At 41.7% G+C, this 21,732-nt stretch overlaps 1 pseudogene; it reads right to left on the bottom strand.

Annotated features, from left to right (window-relative positions):
- Positions 1 to 566: 566 nt before the first annotated feature.
- Positions 567 to 18,508, bottom strand: LOC115528063 (annotated as a pseudogene).
- Between the last annotated feature and the right edge of the window lie 3,224 nt (positions 18,509 to 21,732).

Here is a 21,732-nt window from a genome sequence, read left to right as displayed (position 1 = left end):
CAGATACCAATAGTTCATTCCTTTTTCATTGCTGAGTAGGATTCCATTGTATGTCTGTGCCACGGTTTGTTGATCCAGCCACTTAAAAACAATTTTTAATTGAGGTGTAACATTCAAACAGAAAGTACACAAATATATGGATATAGATTGGTGAATTCATGAACCCACCCACGTAATCACCTCCCATATTAAGAGCTAGAATCTTGCCCTGTGCCCTAGCCATGCCTCTGCGCCCTCTTCCAGGTAACTTTCTGTTTTTACTTATGTTTTTATCTCCATAGGCTATTTTGGCCTGTTTTTGAACTTTATAGAAATGGACTCCTATGAAATTTGCTCTTTTATCTGGGTTCTTTTGGCCAATATTATGTTTGTGAATCTTATTCATGTAGCTTTGGTTTATTCTCCTTTTTTCTAGAAAAATATAGAGGTTTATTTATAATTGTTATAAAGTTGAACTGCTGAAACGTGTTAACTGAAACATTTTGACTTGCATTAATGCTTTATGTCCCCGCATTTATATTAAAAATTCACGGAAAATGAAAATGGAAAAACTGCCAATACCTGATTTCTGTCCCCTATTTTTCCACTTGGAATCATATACTTTGGTACCTTTTGACTCCATGGGAAAAAAATATGTAACGTTCAGAACTACCAATAACTGGAAGAAGAGAATTTTTTTTTTTTAAAGAATGAAATGTTTTCCATCATAGTGGATTCTTAAGCATGTTCTCCACGTATGTGGCATGCTAGCTGTGTGGCTTTGGGCATAATTGTTACATGTTTGGCATGGGTAGCACACAGGTTGGTGTCTTCAAAAAGGCCCACCAGAAGGCCTCACTTGCCTCCTATAAAGCACCAATAGCTGTGCTTTGGAAGCGCAGATCTGTTTTGAAGTCCTGAGCAATTTCTTGCACCAGATGCTGGAAAGGATGTTTGCAGAGCAGAAGTTCAGTGGACTTCTGATAATGTCTTATTTTGTCGAGTGCCACAGTACCAGGCCAGTTACGATGAGGTTTCTTCACCCCTCCAGTAGAGGGTGCACTCTTACGAGTGGCTTTTGTAGCTAGTTGCTTCCTCGGTGCTTTATCACCAGTAGATTTATAGGCAGACTGCTTTGTACAAGCCCTGGTATAGAGACCTTACCCTCTTTTTTGTCTGGAGCTCAGTGAGCTAGAGGCACTGGCATTAGATAACCATGGCAGTGTGGTGGTGTCAGTTAACCGCTGTAGTTTATTCTTAATGCTCCATAATATTCCATTTTAGAATATATCACAATGTATTTCTTCATGCTGCTGCTGATGGACATTTGGGTTGTTTCTGGTTTGGGGCTATTTTGAGGAGTGGATTTGCTGGATGATAGGGTATGTGTATGTTCAGCGATTTTAGATGATACCAAACACTTTTCCAAAGTGAATGTATCAATTTTCATTACACTTACAGTGAAGGAGAATTGTAGTTACTCTGTTTCTTTAACAACACTTGATATTGTCATTTTAAAAGGATTAAAGTATTTTGGCATGTATACAGTGGTGTCTTATTGAAATTTTCATTTGCATTTCCCTAATGAATAATGATATTGAGCACTTTGTATTTCCTGATTATATATTCTTTGTGAGGTGCCTGTTCAAGTTTTTTGCCCATTTAAAAAAACTGGGCTGTCTCTTTTGTCAATTTGTATATTTGTGTATATTCTGGCTATGAGGCTTTTGTAGTTATGGGTATTGCAGATATCTTCCCCTACTCTGTTTGCCCCTTCATTTTCTTCTTGTTGAGGTGTTTTGTTTTGTTTTTTTAATTGTGGTAAAATACAAATACATATAATTTATTATTTTTACTGTTTTAAAGCATACAATTGAGTGTCTTCATGTGCATTTATTATGTTGCTTAAGCATATCACCACCATCTGGTTCTAGAACTTTTCATCACTCCAAGAGGAAATCTATTAAGCAGCCACTCCCCATTCTTCATCTCCCCCCCCCTTCCCTGCCAATCACTAATCTACTTTCTGTCTGTATAGATTGTCTGTTTTGTACATTTCCTATAAATAGAATCACACAATATGTGACCTAGTGTGTCCGGCTGCTTTCACTTAGCATACTGGTTTTTAGGTTTATCTAAGTTGTAGCATGGATTAGTACTCAGTTCTTTTGTGAGTCATTAGGGAAATGTGAATCAAAACCATAAGGAGATACCGTTGCACATCCACTTGGATGACCATAATAGAAAGAAAGAAAAACAAATAGTGAAAGGGAAGAACAAGTGCTGGTGAGGATGTGAAGAAATTGGAAACTTTGTATATTCCTGGTAGGCACAGCCACTGAGGAAAACAGTTTAGCAGTTCCTCAATATCTTATTGGTGAATTTAATGAACAGAAGTTCTTAATTTTAATGACATCAAATTTAAGGATAATTTAATTTGGAAAGTGTTTTATATAGGTCCTGTGGAAACAATCTTCACCTATTCTAGGTTTGTCTTTCAGAAGCTTTATCGTTGTACCTCTACATTTAAGTCTACCATCCACCTGGAATTTATTATTGTATGTAATTTGTGAGGCAAGATTCTTCCCCCCACCCCAGTGTGGATTTCCATCAACTGAGTTTTCAAAAATAATGTCTTTCCCTACTGCACTTCAATAATGTCTCTTGTAAATCAGGGTAAATCAGGGTAAAGCTTGGAGTGATGAAGAGTTCCAGAAACATATTATAGGTATGTTTCTGGACTCTGTATTCTCTTCCACTGAGCTCTTTGTTTCACCTTGCACCATTACCCCACTGTCTTAATTATTGTAGCTTTATCATAATTGTTTTCTAAAGTTTTTATTTCTTTATTTAATCTCTACACCCAACATGGTGCGTGAACTCACAAACCTGAGATCAGGAGTCATGGACTCTTCCAACTGAGCCTGCCAGGCACCCCTATCATAATTCTTAACATCTGGAAGCTTGAATTTTCCAATCTTGACATCATCAAGATTGTCACGGATATTCTTGGACCCTTGTTATTTCCATGTAAATTATAGAATTAACATATCAATTCCAACAAAAAAAGAAACCTGTTGGGATTTTGACTGGGGTTTTGTTAAATCTGTAGCTTAATTTAGGGAGAATGACTTTACAATGTTGAGTCTTCTAATCCATGAACATTATTTATTTCTGCATTTATTTACGTCTCGTATCAGTCAGGGTTCAGTGAAGACACAGAAACCAGGCCAGTAATTTGAACAGGGGAAAGTTTAAAATTTTTTTTTTTCAACGTTTATTTATTTTTGGGACAGAGAGAGACAGAGCATGAACGGGGGAGGACAGAGAGAGAGGGAGACACAGAATCGGAAACAGGCTCCAGGCTCTGAGCCATCAGCCCAGAGCCTGACGCGGGGCTCGAACTCACGGACCGCGAGATCGTGACCTGGCTGAAGTCGGACGCTTAACCGACTGCGCCACCCAGGCGCCCCGAACAGGGGAAAGTTAATATGAAAATGTGTTAGCTAGTACAACTAGTAAAAAGGTGGGTAGCTAGTTCAGACGGTAGAGGGTAACTCTAAAGAGCACAGAAGAGCGACTGGAGAAAGCAGTGAATAAGTGAAGACACTTGGAAACTTAGAAGGACCCCCCCTCCTCATTGCCAAGGCTGAGATTTGTACCCTTTGGAGGTGTGGCTGCCATGGAAACATACAGTCCATTAATGATGGAGAACAGGAAGGTGTGGCTGCAGCGGACCTGCAGGAGTGGTTTTAACTGGGTAGAGGGAAGGAGGAGGAAGTTGCCAGAGGCATGGGCTGAACAGCTGGTTCTGCAGGACTTGTGATGTGGTGGGTAGCAGTGGTGGAAATGGGCATCCTTAACTCATTCCCAGCCTCAGAGAAGACATTTTCAATATGTCAGCATTATGTATGATGGCTTTGGTTGTTTTGTAGCTATTCCTTATCAAAACTGACTTAGATTGTTAAAATTAAGCAATAAGTGAGTATTTGACTCTTTTCAAATGTTTTTCCTCAACTATTGAGAGGAACCTTTTTTTTCTTAATTTTTTTTTTTGGTCCTTCGTTCCATTAATATTGAGGGTCTTAGTGATTTCAGACATAAAACAAACTTTGTACTCTTGGGATAAACCAAAGTTGGTCACGATATAACATCCTTTTTATGTAAGTACTGCATTTGATTTCACAATATTTTGTTTGGGAGTTTTGTATCCGGGTATGTGAAAGAGATTGGACTGTAATTTTCTTTTCTTGTAATTTACTTGTCAGGTTTTGGTATCTGGGTGTTTGTAGCAAGGTCATGCTGACCTCAAAAAGTGAATCGAGAAATGTTTCATCTTTTTATATTTCCTAGTAGAGGTTGTGTATGTCAGTGTTACATCTTTTTTAAACGCTTGGAAGAACTCACCAGTGAAGATACCTGGGCCTGGAGATTTCTTTGTGGGAGTGTTAATTACAGATTCAATGTCTTTAATAGATACAGAAGTATTCAGATTTTTTATTTTTCTTTGTGTCAGTTTTGGTAGGGTGTGTTCTTCTAGCTTGTATGGTCCCATCTAAATCGTCAAATTCTTTTGGCATAATGTTGTTTATAGTACTCTCTCCTTAATATTAACGATGGTAAGATTAAAAATAATATTATCTTTTCCATGCCCATAAGCTCTTACTTGGCACTTATCAATTTTTATTAGCCTTTTTGAAGAACCAATTTTGAGTTTTCTTGATTATCTCTATTGCAAGTTTTCTTTTTATTTCATTGATTTTTGCTTTTATCTCCATTATTTTCTTCCTCCTAGTTTCTTGAGTTGATTTATTGTTCTTTTTTTAACTTCTTGAGGTGGATATTTATATTATTGATTAACATCCTTGTTTCTTTTCTGGGAGATCCATTTCAAGCCTTAAGTGTTTGTTTAACAAGGGCATTAGCTACTTTCCATACTTTCTATCTTATTCCTAATAAAGTATTCCTAATTTCCTTTGTGATTTTTTTCCTTTTTAAAAAATATTCATTTTTGAGAGAGAGAGAGAGAGAGAGAGAGAGAGAGAGAGAATGACAGAGAGAGAACAAGGCGGGGGGCAGGGAGAGAGGGGGAGGGAGGATCCAAATGGGCTCTCTGCTGACACCAGAGGGCCTGATGTGAGGCTTGAACTCACAAACCCCGAGGTCATTCATGCCTTGAGCCGAAGTTGGACACTTAACTGACGGAGCCACCCAGGTGCCCCTTGTGACTTTTTTTCTTAATTTCCGAGCAGCCTTTAAAAGATTTTTAAGTTGTCATTATTGATTCCTCCATAATTACATTGTAGTAAGAATATATATTCTGAATGATATTCATCTTTGCTATTTGTTTACATTTGTTTTATGACCCAGTTTTCTAGTCATTTTGGGCCAATGTTCCATGTGCACTTGAAAGAATGTGTCTTCTATTATCATTGGGTGCAGTGGATGTTTCCCACTGACTTATCCCGTTTCATTAATCCCCTTTTTTTTTTTTTTTAATATTTATTTTTGGGAGACAGAGAGACAGAGTGCAAGCAGGGGAGGGGCAGAGAGAGAGACACACACACAGAATCCGAAGCAGGCTCCAGGCTCCGAGCTGTTAGCACAGAGCCCGCCGCGGGGCTCAAACCCACAAAGCGAGAATCATGACCTGGGTTGAAGTCAAATGTTCAACTGACTGAGCCCCCCGGGTGCTCCCCCCCCCCACGTTTTTTTTAAAGCTGTGTCCAGTCTCTTGCTAAACAGTCCAATGTTAAACAAGTCAAGTTCATTAATCATGTTGCTTAGATCTTTATACTTCTACCAATTTTTTTGTCTGCTTGTTTTATTAGCTCCTGAGAGAGGTTGTTAAAATATTCTACTATTATGGATTTGTCTACTTTTCTTTTTAGATTTTTGATTTGTATATTTTGAAAGTATGCCATTACGTGCTTACGAATATAAAATTGTTATATCTTCCTGGTGGATTAACCTTTTTACTGGAGTTTTCCTCTTTATATCTAGTTATGCATCTTGCCTTCAAGTTCACTTGATTTGATATTGGTATAACTATATTGCCTTTCTTTTAGTTAGTGTTTTATTTTTTTTCTTCCTTTTACTTTCAACCTTTTTGTGTCCTTATGTTTAGGGTGTATCTCATATGAGCAGCATATAACTATTTCATTCTGATATAGTCTGACACAGTAGGTCTATTAATTGGAATATTTGGTCTATTTACATGTAATATAATCACTGATATATTTGGTTTTATATCTATAATATTACTATTCTTTCTATTTCTACTCCCCTTCCCCCTTTTTAATCTTAATTTGGACCAATCAAAAAAAACTTTTAAATTAAACCAGTTTTTCTTTATTAACTTATTACTTATACCTTATTTTAGTAATTACTCTGGAAATTAAGACATTCCTTCTTTGTTTATTTGAGTCTAATATAAATTAGTATTTTTACCACTTGCCAGAAATTCTAGGGCTTATTATACTCTATCTTCTTTCTGCCTTTTGTGTTTTTAATTGTATTCACTTAAATGTGCATGCACTTAAGAAACCATAGGATGGGCACCTGGGTGGCTCAGTTAGTTGAGTGTCCCCACTTTTGATTTTGGCTCAAGTCATGATCCCAGGGTTGTGGGATTGAGCCCTGCATCGGGCTCTGTGCTGAACATGGAGCCTGTTTGAGATTCTCCCCCCCCACCTCTCTCTCTCTAGCTCCCTCCCCCTCTCCCTCTGCCCCTTCCCTGCTCATGCTCACTCTTTCTAAAATAAATAAAATGGGAAAAAAATCCCACAGGGAATTCTTGTTAATATTTTCCATATTCATTTAGATTTACCTCATACATATTTTTTCTGTTGCTCATTAGTCTTTCCTACATTTCTGTCTGGGATCATATTCCTTTTGCCTATAGAACCCTCTTTAGTATTGTTTATTTCACTTGTATCTTCTGGTGGCAAATTCTATCCTTTTTAATGTGTTTGAAAATATCTTTATTTCACTTTCTTCCTCGAAGGTTATTTTCAGGATGTGTAGAATTCTAACTTGGACATCATTTCCTTTCATTGCCTTTTTGCTTCTATCAAGTCTGTTGAGAAGTCAGGTCTCGTATCGTTGCTTTCATTCTAGACTGCTTACCTAATACAGCACAAATGGGGGGAAATTGGCACAGTGTTTTTGGATCACTTCCCATTACTTCCTTTCCTGGGAAGGAATTGTTTTGGACCTTCAACTCCTAGCTGTTCTGACATCCCCAAATACTAGTTTTTGTCTCCTGCCCTCCTGAAGCATCCTAACCACTCTGATGGCTTCTATGCCTTTTAGCAGCTGCCCTCTGCCCTGCTTCTGAGATTCTCTCCCCATGATGCTTAAGAGTCATCAGTGCCCCAAGGGAAAAGGTGATGTGCCCAATGTCAGGTGCATCTCACTGAACTTCCTTTCTTTCCAGGATTTTTGTACAGCAAGTCTTGGAAGCACCCTGGGGCTTTCAAATAGAATTTTTGTGTGTTTGTGTTCGATCTGGCTTTTCTGGTTTTATGTGGTGGGAATGTTGGTCTGCTCTATTACTCCATCACAGGTGCACTTGAAGGTTCCATAATTGTTTTCTTCTGAATGCTTTCTCTTACACACTCTGCATTTTATTTATGGTTTCTCTTTTCTGCATGTTGCTTCCCAAGGCTGCTGGTCTTGCAAAACAGGCTGTGTGTTCAGTTAATTGGTGTCTCCCGTGGCTGTGCAACATGGTGGCCCTGCAGTTTACCCTGTAAAGCCCAGCATGACTTGGGCCCTAGCTTACCGCCTCAGTGCCACTTTCTGTCCTGTCACCATTAGGAAATATGCTTACAACCCAGAATGGGCAAGAGAGAGAGATCTTCTTCAGAGAGGCCTTGCGTAATGCCTCGGCCAGGTGGTTTTAGAGAACTCTCATTAATGCCCTACATCATTTCTTTTTAGCTCTCCTCACAAATGTAATTTTCCATTGATTTGTGGGATTGGCTGAGTAATATATCTTTTCCCCTCCAGAATGTGGTTGGAGCCATGAAGACAGTGACCTTGTCAGTGTCATTTACACGGTATCACCAGTGTCCATCATAGTGCCCAATACACATTTACTGAATTAACTTGAAGCTTGTAATGATAGGAGATGAGAAGGAGGGGATGAGAATTAACAGTCACTAAAGTTTGACTATCACCTTATTTAGTTTTGACCTTACCTCCTGGAGGCAGACAGTGTTGCTGTCTTGCATTGAGTAAACCATGGCTCAGAAATTCTGTTATTTTCCTAAAGTCACACCTTTGCTAAGTGCCTGATCTAGAATTCAATCCCAGGACTTACTGGTTCAAAAGGAACCCCGACTCTGGATTGTTAAATACTTCTCAGCCTTCCATGCTTTTTGTATTTCTTTACTGACTTTTCAATCTTTATCTGATACTCATAGAATGCTAGGTTATGTCAAGGGCTTTTTTCTGAAAATATAGGAAAACATCAAGAGAGAAGCTGACAGTTTTTTTCTGTTACTTCAAAAACAGAATGACATGCCTTTTATATTTCCCTGGAAAGATTATGTGGGTCAATCTAGATTGGTGGGTAAACTTCCCTCAAATGGCCCACTTGAGGAGGAAACATTAATTTGTTTAACTTCAGTTACAAAGAAGTACCTAGAGTCATAGCAATAACTATTATTTATTGAGCACCTATTGTGTGCTATGCACTACAATGGGCACAACCCATACCTTCTCTTCAATCACTAAAACAGCCCTGGAAAGAAGTTATTGTTATTTCATATTGTACAGATTTGGAAACTGAGACTCACAGAAGTAAGGAAACTTGCCTTTACGAAGTTTTAGATCTAGAATTTGAACTCCTTTGTGGACTTCCATAAAGACTGCTTATCATTACATACGCTGCTCAAGGCATCAAGCCTGGAACACAGAAGGGGCTTAATAAATGTTTGCTTTTTTCAGGTTAGTAATGATATGGTGAGCCTCTGAGGAAAAGGTCACAAAGTATTATAATGAAGCTTCCTTGTGTCTTGCCAGGGAATGTGAACAGCATCTCCAAATTGACCCCTTGGAAAGCCCCAGAGCTTCTGAGTCATGACAGCTTCCAAGTGTCAGGTAAGGATCACATTGGTCTCAACTGCAGGCTGTACTCTGCTATTTGCCACCAATATTTTCTGGTTGCAGATGTTATTGATCTGACAGTTTATTTCCCGAGACACATTAGTTCAAACCGATGTGATATGAAAGTCTCATCCTAAGGAAATTGGCCTTGTGAACGGTTATCCTCTGGGAAGAGCACGCTGCGCTTATGACTTGACTAATGTGATGGAGAAGCTGCAAATACAATTAGCGGGCCTGGTTGGTGATTCTCCAATAATGATGTTTGGGGTGTATTATTGGTTTAGCTGTAATTGAGCTTAAGATGATCTGAAAAGCTCTAAACTGGTGTGAAAGTCATTCACAGCTTTGGCTCAGTGTAATGTTCACGCACGAGAGTGGGGAGGGGGGCTGCTGATGACATTTGGGTGTGCAGAGACTGGGGGGTGCGTCCCTGGACAACTGTGGCTTGTCTTTCAAATTCTGTTTTCTTTTAGTCTATCACTAGTAAGATGAAGACTTCTTCATAATCTTCTGCCCACTCCCAAATCCCATCCCCATCCTTATCATTTGGAACTTACTACACATTATCTAACTCTCTTCTTTCTCATGCAAGTATAATTTGTCTGGTGTACATTAAAGTCATCTTTATTAGTCAAGATAGTTAACCTTAGCTGCCACAATAGACAAGACCAAGTGGTTGAGCATCATGAAAGTATATTTCTTGGTAAGAGAAAGCCTTGGTCATGGGTTGGGGAAGGCTATCCTCCATCTGGTGACTCAGGAATCTAGATTCCTTCCCTGCATCAACTCAACATGTATTTGTTGGGAGACAATTCTCCCTGGATTTCTTGGGTTCTCAAATGTTCTTTGTTTAGGAATGATTGAATAGCAAACCAAAGGTAGAGACCTTCTCTCTTCCTGGAGACATCCCAGGGTGAGTAAGTTCTGTCCTCTTCCTGGAAGATATTTGCTTATATTCGGAGGTGGTAAACCTAGAGATAAGCTCCATGTGCCAGAGACATTTACTTCCTTTCCAGGGTAAGGAGTAATCTCTATCCAGAGAGGAGGACAGGCAGGTTACCAGCAGCTTGATAGAAACTCAGAGTCAAAACTCAGAGTCAAACCCGAAGTTCAGTGTTCTTCTCCAGTGGTGCAGTAATCCAAGTACAGCAAGGTCACACTGCCCACTCCATGCTGTTATCCAGTGTCATAAATACACATTCTCCTCTTTTCCCATCCAAACCCCTTTCACAAGGGGCTGTAATGGGTGCCAAGTAGTTCCATGTTGCAACAGAGAATTATAACGCAGTTGATGGGTAAAGAAGGGGCCAGTTACAGGTCAGCTAATGGTGAGGGGACCCACTTGAGAGTTTCTTCTCTGAGTTATTAGACATTGTTAAAATTAATACTTGGCTGCTCTATGATTATCAATGTAACTCTTCAACAGTGAATGCAGATATAATACTATGCCAAATCCATTATTTAAAGGATGTCTATATTGAACCATAAAGTGCAAAAGATTTCTTAGTAAGCTCATCCAAGTCCACAAATATTTTTTGTGTGCCTGTTTCATGCTGGACACCAGAGCTACACCGCATCTGAATGAGACAATATTGCTGTCTTCGAGAAGTCTATGGCTTAGTGAAGAACTCCTTGTCTTAACTACCATGCAGAGTCAAATTTTCTTACATTAGGCTAGGTTAAAGGAATATACATCTGTTATTAAATCTACCCCGATTCCTGCATTTAATGGTTATGGTTACCTGCCTAATTTCTGTAAATATTCCTCTACTTTCCAGCTCTGTTCCTCAATCCTCTCCCATTCTATTTACGTGGGCTCTACAAGCTCCTTAATAATTGAGTAGGGGCTAAGGCACCTGGGTGGCTCAATTGGTTAAGCGTCCGACTTCAGCACAGTTCGTGATCTCATGGTTTGTGAGGTTGAGCCCCACATTGGGCTCTCTGCTGTCAGCACGGAGCCACTTTGGATCTTCTGTCTCCCTCTCCCTGCTCCTTCCCCGCCACTTCAAAAATAAATAAACATTAAAAAAAATAAGTAGGGGGCATGCATGTCAAGACTTCTTTGGTTGCAAGTGATAGAAACTCAACTCCCAACTGGCTCAAGCCACAAAAGAGGATTTTAGTGGGTTCTGTGAGTGAACTGTCAAAGGGAGCTCTAGGTGCGGCAGGATCCAGAGGCTCAGATGATTTCAGGACTCAGTCTTTCTCTTTCCATTTCTCTTTTATGTTTTCTTCTATGTTGACCTTTTCCACATGGTGACCACAGCAGCTCCATTCCACGTTGTCTTTGCAACACTCACCTTGAAGATGAAGAAATTCTCTGTACTTAAGTTTAAAAAAATGTCTAGGATTGAATCAATCATTCTGATTAGGGGGAGGAGAGTTTTCTGGCCAGATCTAGGTCACAAGTTGTTATGGCAGAATTGTGACTCCCCCAAATTCATATGTTGAGATCCTGAGCCCTAGGACCTCGTAAGGTGAATGTATTTGGAGACAGGGCCTTTAAAGAGGTAATTAAGGTTAAAGGAGGTCATATGAGTGGGCCCTAATCCAGCATGACCGGAGTCCTCATTAGAAGAGGAAATTATGACACAGACCCACAGAGGGTAGACCCCATGAAGACACAGGGAGAGGAAGTATATCAGCAAGTCAGGGAGAGAGGTCTCAGGAGAGCTCAGCCCTGCCACTGCCGTGACCTCAGACTTCCAAAACCATGAGAAAGTCTCCGTTGTTAAGCTACCTAGTCTATGCAGCCCTAGAAAATTCATACAGATTCAGCCTTGAACTCACGGTGGATTTATTTAGTACCCCTTGAACCACGCTAGAGAGGAGGAGTGGTTACTCAAAGGAAACCCAAAGAACTATTACTACAGGGAAGAATAATGAACATTTGGTAGGGGAAAAAAAAAAGATTGTCTACCACTGGGTCAAATTCATAGTTTTTGGACATATGTGATGTGTCAGGCCTTAGGAGCACCTCATACCTAACACAACAACCCCATGAGATAGATGCTATTATTTTCCTCATTTTACAGATAAGAAAACTGAGGTCCACACAGGCGAAGTGCATTTATCCAGAACACGCAATTAGCAGGGAACAGAACCAAGATTGATATCCATATTTGTCTAGCTGCAAAACCTCAGCTTTGTATCACTATGCTGGAGAGCCAGTGACCACTAGATCCTCTTTCTTTTCTATTTCCAAGACTGAAAAACTCTGGCTTCAGGCATGGGAAGGAAGTATGTTAATATGTTAATTAAGGAAAATTCACAGTCTGCAGAATTCACGAGTCCACTTTCAGAACTGTTTCTGATCTGGGTGAGCCTTTGACCCATTCCAGTTAATTAACATTGCAGAACATGAAGTAATTGCTGTTGTTCCTCAAAACTGGGGGCAGAAAAACACCCAGCGGCCTGGGCCCACCCCAGCCCTGACTCCTGAGGCTAAGGATCAGAACGCCAAAGTCTTACAAGAGGACACAGTCAAGAAATTCCTCAGTTCATCTGCTTCTCCGATCCTCTGTGTTCATGATGTGTTCTGTTCTGCGATTAGCAAGGCAAGCCTGCTATCTGAATTGGGGGCATAAAGTCTACTGCTGAGTGAGAGATCTGTCCTGAATTTTACAAATAGGATTTCTAGTTTGAAATGCAGGCTGATATTTGAATGTTTCATTAGGAAACAGATTCAGAAAGTATCAGACTAATACCTGGTCATCGTATTTTTTCCATGTAGTTCTGATAGTTCTGTTGAAACCAATGGTGACCCAAACTTGTAAATCCTGCTGGTCTTTGTTAGGACTCCATGGGTGCAAGAAAGGGCAATCCATTCAAGCCAGTTCACAAATAGAATTCAGGGGTCTTTGTCACTGAGTGTCTATCATCTGAGTCCATGAGGTGATGAAGTTGTGTAGAAAAGCGGAAGTTTGTCATTTCATTTTTTTTTCAATAATTATACAATTTCAGTTATTAACACTTTTTTAATGATTAAGTTATCATCCCTAGCATGAATCCTTTTCTGCCATGGCAGCTTCCTGGTGGTTCAGTCTCTGTGAAGGACCCCCTGAATTTTGAATGCCCTTGAATGGATTGCTGGTTCTTCCAACCAAGAAATACTGTCAAAGAGAATCAGTCTTTCACCAAATGTCTGACCCTGGTGCATATGCAGTGTAATCCAGCAGCAAGTGGTCAATTGAAAATCTTGCCCAAGATGCGGGATTCCTGATCAAAGTGGTGCTGAGACATGCTTAAAGAACAGAAGAATCACAGACGACCCAAGAGAATCAGGTGGTCTTAGAGCCATATTCAGCTGGACCTCCCAGGGTCCACCACACCGGCTGTTGTGGCCACTGTTCTGGTCGGTTGATGCCTGTATCACGCTGGTTATTCAATATTTTGAATATCATATCAACCCCAAAAGAGTTAACAGTTGAAGAAAAAAAAAAAACGACAAGGAAAGTGACTCGGTGAGCACTTCAAAAGAGAAAGATTTAAATATCAAAAGATTCTAGCAGGCCTTAGGAAAAAATTGGTGAAGCCCTTGAATATTTTTTAAATGACCTTTTTGCTATCATACTGTGAAAACCAAACCTGAAGTGAAGGATTTTGTCACAAAAATTACACGAAAAAAAACTCACTACTTAATACATTTTTCGTTCTTCACAAGAATTCATGCATAGTTGAAATGGTAGCCTAAATTTTGTTATGTTGGTAAGCTCAGTTTCGTTTTTCAAGCTAAAGTTCCAAATCAAAGCCCTTTTTTCTCCCATGATTTGCTATGAAAATTTGGGCTCAGTGTTAAGTGAGTCATTCTACAGGTCTTCTAAGACCAGGATCGATTTTCTTCTGGGGGTGGAGGGCAGGGAGAGTCCCCCCTGTCTCTCATGGAGCTGCACAGTCTTCCCTTCTGCTCCTTGCCATGATGACTCCATTTCCCTGCTTGTTGTCACATCCGTGTTCCCTGCTCACTCATGGTGTACCTGCTAAGTTAGCCATGTTTTATGCCATGCGTCTTCTTTTCCCAACCATCCGTTATTAGACTGGTGGTGGCCCACGACGCAGGGGTAGCTGTTCCGTAGCCTGGCCAAGGATGTAGACTTTATAAAAAGGACATGAGGTATACTAATCAGACTCACTCTCAGGAATCTCTAAGGAATATAGTCAGATTTAGATACCATGATGACCCGATAGTGAATCGACACAACATAGAATCCCTGAGGTCATGATGGGCCAAATGCAAGCTTCAGGAGCAAGAGTGAGTCATCCAGCAGGACAAAGGTGATAACTCAGATTCCAGACTCCTCACCTAGTGGTCTTCCACCATGTCACGCACACTGGGCAGCTATTTGTCCTTCTTGCGGTAACAGTACCCCACATTTTCTCAATCCATACAATTTGGGTCGAACTGATCCCATCAGATCTAGAGTCATCATGTGACCCAGGCCCTGGCCAGGCAGCTCATTATGTGCCCTCAGCCATAAGGATTGGTGAAGGGATGGGCACATTGCCCAACTTGGGCCAGTAACATTGAGGAGAAGGACCTCTGGGTAAAGAGTTAGGGAAAGCACACCCAGCAAGATGTGCACCTGAAGCTGCTTGCAACTCTCTTGTTGAGAAATGAAGCAGCCTGCAGGAGATCAGGCAGGTCCTGCTGACGATGTTTGAGCTGCTGGATCCTGCCATGCCTGAAACTGGCAAGACTCCCTCAGACTCCCAGCCAGCATTTCTCCTGTTTGCTAAGCTAGTTTAAATTGGGTTTTATGTCACTTGTTACCAAAACAACCATAGCTGACACAACATGCTTATTTGATTATGATAACAGTAATCCCTGGTCACCACTTCAAGGTACTATTCCAGCTCTCATCGCAACTGATTCTTTCAACAACCCTGTGAGGCACACAGGGCAAGGATCTTGATGAAGATTGATGCCAGGTGTAGGGGGCTACAGCAATGTTTTCTCGAGCACTTGGAAAGTATAGGGAGTGAAGATTGCTTTTTGAGAGTTACACCATGAAGTCAATATACTATAGATCGAAGCAGAGCAATGCAAAGTCATGTTAAAGAGATAGGATGGCTAGGCCTGCAAGACTTGTCTGTCATGTGATTGAACTTATTAACATATTTGAAGAAAGGCTGTGTCCATCACAATCTGCCACAGAAGCCTGGAGGACAGAGTTGCAAATGCCAACCTTGAATGCAATCACTACAGCTTGTTTCAGTGGAGAGGGAGTCTTGATCTTTGAATATCTCTTGTTCCAGGGGCAAGGCTAGGTTTAGAGAAATGCTTTCAGCTGCAAGTTGTGGAAAATCAGAGTGATAACTATGGTCAATTAAAGGTGGCTGAAACTTTCTTTCCATCCTCCCATTAAGAGGCAGGGTCTCTTTCCCCTTGAATCCAGACTCACCCGGTGACTTGTTTCAAGAAGACGGAATGAAGTAGAAGTGGTATCGTGTAATTTCCAAATGCTCAGCTGTGAAAGATCTGCAGCTTCTACTTTTGCACACTTGGAAGACTCTCTTTTGGAACCCAGCTGCCATGCTGTGGAAAACCCAAGCCATAGGGAGAGAGGCTGAGCTGTTAGCCGACTGCCAGTCATGCAAATGGGCTGCTTTGAGCATTCCTTCCAGTTGAACCTCCAGATGATTGCCGCCACAGTCAGCCCCAAATGGAGTAGAATAGCCACCCTGCTGAGGCTGGTCAACTCACAGAATCACGACAAGTAATAAATGGTGGTTGTTTTAAGCCACTAACTTTTGGGGTGATTTGTAATAGTGCAACAGAGAACTGAAACAATAATGGCTTAAGCAATAAAGACATTTAATGAACTTCCTTAATAGAAATTCTGGATGTAGGAAGTCTCAGTTTTGGTGTAGTAGGTCAACAGCATTGTCAATGATCTAACTCTCTTTCTTCCTTTTTATTCTATAATCCTTAGTAAATTGGCTTTTCGTCTTCCTCATGGATACAAGATGGCTGCTGCAGCCCCAAATATCACATCCACATTTAAAGCAGAAAGAGGGGGGAAAGAGTTAGTACTTGTGAGCTCTTCTCTTGCCTCTGTACCTTTCACTAAGAAGCCAGATACCTTTCCAGAAGCCCCCCAGATGACTTACCATTATGTCTCATTAGCCAGAGTTGATTACCCTTAGTTCCAAGGAAAGTGAATGTATGTTTATCCAATCTCTATAGTGTGAAACAGCCATGGGGAAGGAGGTTGACAGTGGCCTTTTGGCAGCAACCAAAAATCTTTACCACAAGATAGATACAGATATTGTTGCCAGTCGACTTGTGATAGTGATGATTCCATCTGAATTATCCTTTCCATGAGATGCTTGTTTCCAGCCATTTCAGTCTATTGCCACTAAAGACTAAATGAATGCATCCATCTCTCCTTGTCCCAATTTTATTCATCAAGAAACCATATTCTTATTTATTTCCCCAGGCTGGTCTTCTTACCAGGAGAGAAAATACTGGTTGCATAGCTTTTCAGAACCAATCTCTATAATAGTAATCTCTCTTTGCAAATGAATACGTTGTCATCTGGTTTATACATCAGTCTCAAAGTGTGGCTAATGTGAGTCTAACCCAGAGGGACGATACCTCTCTCGGTGTGTTGAAAGAGCCAGGTTTCCATTGTTTGTAAGGATCTGGATACAATCACTTAACCTTCATGCTATCACGTGAATCTCTTTGGGAGACAGCTTGATGATGGGGACAGCTTCTGATGAGGACACAACTGACACCTGAGCAAAGACATCTGGAATTGTTACAGAGATGAGAACGAATATGGCTGAGTGGTCACTGGTTCTGCTCCCTACAGAAACACAGAAACCCTGGTGACTTCAGGCTGATGGAGATGTTGAGCTCACCACCCTGATTTTATGATTCTATGCTGAATTAAAGCAATCTGTCTCATTAGCCCCAAAAGATCAGTGTCATGGTTAAGAACATCATCAGCTCAAGTGTGCCTATTAGCTCTACCTCATATCGACTGTGTGACCTTGGGCAAATGTTTTCCCCTCTTTGAGCCTCAGTTTCTTTATCTGTAAAATGGAGACAATATTCAAGCCTCTACCTTGCAAGGCTGCCATAATAGTTGACAGGTGCGATGTATGCAAAGTGCTTGGCATAGCATCTGGTTGGACATGGTCCTCACCAAGCAACAGCTATTTTTATTTTTACAGATCTTATGTCCAAACTGGAGGTTAGAAAACCTGGTTACCCACAGCCATGCTGTCTTCCTGCTTAAAGGCCCTTTTCATATGCTCAGTAATGGTTCAGGGGGTGACAGTGGTACCCAAACCACCATGGTTGCATTGAATTGGATAAAGAAAAGATATGTAAGATGTGCTCCCTAGGCTCAGAGAAGTTCTAATGCGGTTGGAGAGGCAATACATAAAAACATGAAATGGTGGGGCACCTGGGTGGCTCAGTCAGTTAAACCTCTGACTTTGGCTCAGGTCATGAACTCACAGTTTGTGAGTTCGAGCCCCACGTCGGGCTCTGTGCTGACAGCTCAGAGCCCGGAGCCTGCTTTGGATTCTGTGTCTCCTTCTCACTGCCCTTCCTCTGCTCATACTCTGTCTCTCTCTCACACAAATAAATAAAACATTAAAAAATTTTTGATAAAAACATGAAATGGTTAAGTACCATGTGCAACATACCAAGATGAGGGGGTAGCCCTGAGTGCAATAAAGGCTGAATCTGTCTTGCTCGTCCTGTCGTGGTATAAGTGGAAATAGCAGCAGACTCAGAGTCAGACAGCTTTCCGTGGACACTCCCCACCCCAGGCTTGGTTAGATACCACCCACTGACCTAGGATATCAGCAGTACTCCCCACTGAAATGTAATTGTTCACTTGTTCAGTCTCTCCTGTTAAACTGGGAGCGATGGAGGACATTCATTCATTCATTTACTAATTGATTAAGCAAATATTTACTGGGTATCTGCTATGTGCCAAGAACTGTTCCAGGAAATGAGAACAAGACAGCCATTGCCTGTATCCTTGAACACCTCATGGAAAGCTGCACAGAGAGACAAGAGACAAGTAAATATGTGGTTATATACAATGTTGGGTGGTGGTAAGCACTGGCAAAAAATAGAAAGCAGGATAAAGGGTGTTGTAGACATGGAGATGTACCACCCACGTCTCCCATCGAGGAAGGACTTGCTCAGCAGCTGCAGGGAGAGTGGTCAGCAGATAGCCCCCACCTGTTCCTCCTCAGGGTCTGCCTGAGCTGCAGAGAGCCACCTTGCCCAAGCTCACACATTTCCCAGGGCAACCTGCATCCCGTGCCTCAGTGAGGTGTGGGGTCCAAAGGCCTGGCCATTGCCTCCTGACTCCAGACGCACTGGTGGGCGATATTGCTCGCAGAACTTGTCGCCCGGGTGGATGAAGCTATGTTGAACTGATGTCATAGTTTCTCTTCCGTCTTTTATCCACACCTGCTTTCCCCTCTACACGACACACTCCATCTCTGTGTTTGCTTTAGGAGAATCCAACACGTGACAAGGTGATGGAGTGTCATGGCAGGGGAGGGGCTTGCAAATTTGGATAAGGTGAGTAGGGAAGTCCTGTCTGAGAAGGTGACATTTGAGCAGAGGCAGGAGGTTGAGGGGTCAGCTGTGTAAAAATCAGGAAGAACAGTGTTTCAGGCAGAAGGAACAGCAAGTCAGAAGCCCTGAGATAGGAATATACTTGGCACATTTGCGCATCATCAGCAAGGCAGGCTTGTGGGCTGAAGCCCAGTCATAAGGACAGCCATTGATAATGCAGCAGGAGAGGCAGTCAGCAGTCCCATACTGCTGTCCCATAGAGATGTGGGGACAGTCCCATAGAGATGTGGGGACATCTCTACTCTGTGTCCCTAGTACCAGTACATAGTAGGTCCTGAATAAATGTCTATCGAGCCTAGCTGGGCTGTCATTCCAGCTCCTCTCCTCTCTCCATGTGTGATCTGGGACAAGTAGTTACTCAACCTTTTTGTGCCTCAGTTTCCCTGCCTGTAATCAGTGGCAAAGGCGGGACCCTTGAGCTCTGGTTTAGAGCTTTTGTTACCATACCGTTTTCTCTTCTTACATTCCCTTCTTCTCTCTCCTCTCTTCCTCCAGGGATCTGGAGCACACCTGGTCCCACCCCCAGCTTCTCAACAGATGGCTTCCACTAGAAGGGCGGTTGCTCTTAGCAGCTCGTCCCCATATCCCAGAGCCCCTGAGCTCAGAAGCAGCCATACCGGGGTGGTGGGTGGGTGGGTGGGTGGGGGGCGGTGGCAGAGTCGAGAGAGAGTTAGATTTCTCTGCTCTGATAATAAATAAACCCGATTAAGGCATCCTCGCACCCATGGGGCAGGGTGCTCCTCTGGTGGGCCTTACTGCTTTGATAAAAGCTGCAATATCTGAAAATTGTCTCCGGCACCCGAGAACTCCCATTTTATGACTTGCACGTGCCTGGGATAAATTGCTTTTGCTGCTTTGTTATATATAATTCAGGTCCTTATGGATGCTAGTGGGATGCATAGTGCTCTCCTGTAATGATTTATTCATTTGGGAGAAGCAGAGTGCACCCACTGGGTTCTGCCCAGCCCGCCTGACAGCTCGAAGGGTTGGCACTGCAGGCATGTGTCGGATTCGTCTTCAGAGAGGAGCTGATTTGGGCTGTTTGGCTTTCCTGGAAAGCAGACCTGGCTGCGTTGAGGACCCCTTGTCAGTATGAAGCTTCCTCTAAGGATGTGGCTGGCTGAGCTAGGGGCTTTGCGGGGGTGATTTCAAGCTTCCTCACCACTGCCGTGGGGATATGCTCATATGCTCACTTTACAGGTGAGGAAGCAAGGTCAGGGAACTTATGTGACTTGCCCAAGGTCGCTGGCCAAGCAGGTGAAGGTCTTTTCCTAACGGATGGGTCAGCCTTCATTTTGCCCACTTGTGCCTGAGCCAGGTGCTTACCACACGCGGATTCATATCCTCTTCAGCATCCACCTGTGGGATACAAGTGATCCACTTCCCCATTTTATAAATGGGGAGGGGACTGACTAGTTTACCCCCTAGAAATGGAAAGTCTGGGATTTTAACATAGGTCAACATTCATTCATTCATTCATCCATTCATTCACCATTCATTCATTTATCCCTCTGTGCCTCAGTTCCCTCATTTGTCAGTTGGGAGGAATATCAGTACTTACCTTGTGGGGTCATCGTGAGGATTAAATGAGGTATGGGGAAAACGAGTTCTCACGCACAAAACGCATTGAACAGTGTCTGGCCCACAGACAGATGGGCAGGAAATTTTAGCTGCAACGGTAAAGATTTTATCATTCACTTATTCTTTCATTCCACAAGTGTTTTTAAGTAGCCCACTGTCTGCAGGATGTCTCCTAGATGCCCTGCGCGCATGGGCTAGTTTTAGATCTCGCCATTATCTGCGTCTCACAGATGGGGAAATGGCTCAGAGACGTGAACAGTTTGGGGGCGCTCCCCAAGCGGGAGGTAAGTGAGTTTTAATTTCCAAAATAGGTCAGCATGCATTGGTTCGTGTATTTTGTGTGGGCTAGGCACTTCGTGTATTTCTGTTGACTTACATGCATGAATGAATACAAGGATGTATCAGCTTGGCTCCTGTCCTCAAGACACGTATGATCTTTTGTGTAGGATATAGGCAAGTAAACAGGAAATGACTGTATTTGGTGAATTTGAAGATGCATGTTTTGTTTTTTTTTTTTCACATATTAACCTCTCTGAGATCTAGATGGATCTTAAGTTCAATGGTGTAAAATCACTGTTGACCAGCAGCAGTCAGGGTGAGGTGAGCCTTGCCTGGAGATAGCAGTGGGGCTATATCTTTTAAGAATTCTTGCATCTCTTATGTGCTTAATGGCACAGGGGATGATATCTTACAGGAGAACTTGGACTTTGGCAACCATGATTGAAGAAAAAATGGTTTAGAAGGTCTGGACTTTATATTGAAGACATTTTTTTAAAAATATTTTAGCCAATATACTTTGCTTCTGTTTTTTTTTTTTAAGTATGTGCCAGTGTGATATGTGATAAAACATTCATGTCTCAATAAGTCTAAAAGCACTTTTTAAAAGAAGAGTAGAAAGAAAGGTTCTCAGTGATAAGAAAGCACTGTGACTCTTAGGTATAGACCCAAGAGAAATGAAAACGTGTCTGCATAGAAGCATGTACACCAATGTTTATAAACAGCATTATTCACAATCAACCCCCATGTCCATCAACTGATGAATGGATAAATAAAATGTGCTCTCTCCCTACAATGGAATATTATTTTGCCCATAAAAAGGAATAAAGTTCTGGTACCTGCTATAGTGTGGAGGACCCTTGAAAATGTTATGCTAAGTGAAAGAAACCAGCCATGTAAGCCAACATATTATATGGTTCCTTTCATATCAAAAATAGAGAATAGAGAAATAGAATAGAGAAACAGAGAAATCTGTAGAGACAGAAAGAAGATTAGTGGTTGCTTATGACCAGATAGGGGTGAAGGGGTAGAGGGAAGGGGGTGCTAGCTAATGGGTTTCCTTTAGAGGTGATGAAAATGATCTAACATCCACTGTGGTGATGGTCGCACAGGTGTGTGACTGTACTAAAACCCATTGAATTGTACACCTTCAGTGGGCTACTTGTATG

This window comes from Lynx canadensis, chromosome D3 (assembly GCF_007474595.2).
Source record: "Lynx canadensis isolate LIC74 chromosome D3, mLynCan4.pri.v2, whole genome shotgun sequence".
Taxonomy (NCBI): Eukaryota; Metazoa; Chordata; class Mammalia; order Carnivora; family Felidae; genus Lynx; species Lynx canadensis.
Note: the sequence above shows the minus strand (reverse complement) of the source record. Positions and strands in the feature narration are given on the sequence as shown.